We start from the raw sequence: 1,647 nt of genomic DNA on the forward strand, positions 1-1,647 counted from the left end.
AGTTAAACAGAGATTTGAGCATGGGGGTTAGTAGATCCCAGGAAAAGGATAACACTCAACCAAGCCTCTCCAGGTGGGGAGTCTCCCTGTTGGTGGTTCTGAAGTTCCATTTCAAATGGTTGTTGAAGGATTTAAATGAGATTGTAGGGCAGTTCCTGAGACACACCAAATAGGCAGACTGGAGATCGAGCCTCGTGTTGTGGTTTGATTGTGGACTGCCCTTAAACACACACACACACACACACACACACACTCCACGCCTCCAAACACCACCACTTGCTTGTGCATTTCCCTGAAAACTTGGTCCCCAGCTGGTGGCACTGTTTGGGAAGGTGTACAACTCCTAGGGGGTGGAGCTTAGCTCTTAGGGGGTGGAGCTTAACCCTTAGGAGGCAAGTTTAACCCTTATGAGGTGGAGCTTTGCTAAAGGAAGTGGGTCACTGGGATAGGCAGTGAGATTTTATAGGAAGGCGCCCACTGTTTCCTGGACGAAGCAGTGTAACCATCAGCTTCCTGTTCCTGCTGCCAACCCTTTTTCACAGCGATGAACTGGACCCCCTTGAACCTAAACTAGAAGAAACCCTTCCTCCCTTAAATAGCTTTGTTAGGGGTTTTGTCACAGAACTAAGAAAATGAACTAATCCACCTAATATGCATGAAGCCTGGGGTGTGATCTCCAGCACCATATATAGAGGGCATGATGGGAACACGCCAGCAATTCCAGCACACAGGAGGTCATCCTCAGCTACAAAAAGGGTTTGAGGCCACCCTGAGCTACATGAGACCATGCCTCAAAAAGGGAAATTTTATGACCTTGTTTGTCAAAGTCCCAGAAGATTGCAAATTCACATCTGGGAGAGTTGCACCATTCTCAAAGGACGTATATGCTTAGACCTTACAAGTGGCCCATTGCTATTTTAACACTTTTTTTTTCCCAAAACAGGGTTTCTTTGTGTATCCTCAGCTGTCTGTAGACCAGGCTAGCCTCAAACCCACAGAAATCCACCTGTCTCTGCTTCTCAAGTGCTGGAATTAAAGGTGTGCACCACCACCGCCTGGCTATTTAACATTCTTATTTGACAGTATCTCTCTAAAAGAACACGGTTGTACCGGGCGGTGATGGTGCACGCCTTTAATCCCAGCACTTGGGAGGCAGAGGCAGGTGGATCTCTGTGAGTTCGAAACCAGCCCGGTCTACAAGAGCTAGTTCTAGGACAGCCTCCACAGGGAAACCCTGTCTCGGAAAAAAAAAAAAAAAAAAGAACACGGTTGCTATGCTAGTGAATGTCACAGTAAGTGTTGTTCATTGTGAAGAAGTTCTTGACTCTCATTGGTGAGAGATTTCAAACAGACACTGCATCAAGGAACTCCCTTCCCTACAAATGTCCCTTAACGTCCTCTCTCTTCATCCTGCACCAATGGCTGCAGTAACAGGTCAGCAGATAACAGAAGGAGTCAGGTTCCCCTCCTTGACCTCACTCAACCCCCAAGACTTTGGTATCCTGGTTCTCCTGGGCTTCCTGGGAAAGGTTCCTGCCTCTAGTTACTCACTGGGTAGGCAAAGGAGATGGCCATGGCGGCATCAGGGATGACAGGAAGGAAGCTTCTGCCAGTGTGGAGTGTTGTTCCAGGTGCTCTATGTGCCCC

The sequence above is a fragment of the Cricetulus griseus genome, chromosome 7, assembly GCF_003668045.3.
Source record: "Cricetulus griseus strain 17A/GY chromosome 7, alternate assembly CriGri-PICRH-1.0, whole genome shotgun sequence".
Classification (NCBI taxonomy): Eukaryota; Metazoa; Chordata; class Mammalia; order Rodentia; family Cricetidae; genus Cricetulus; species Cricetulus griseus.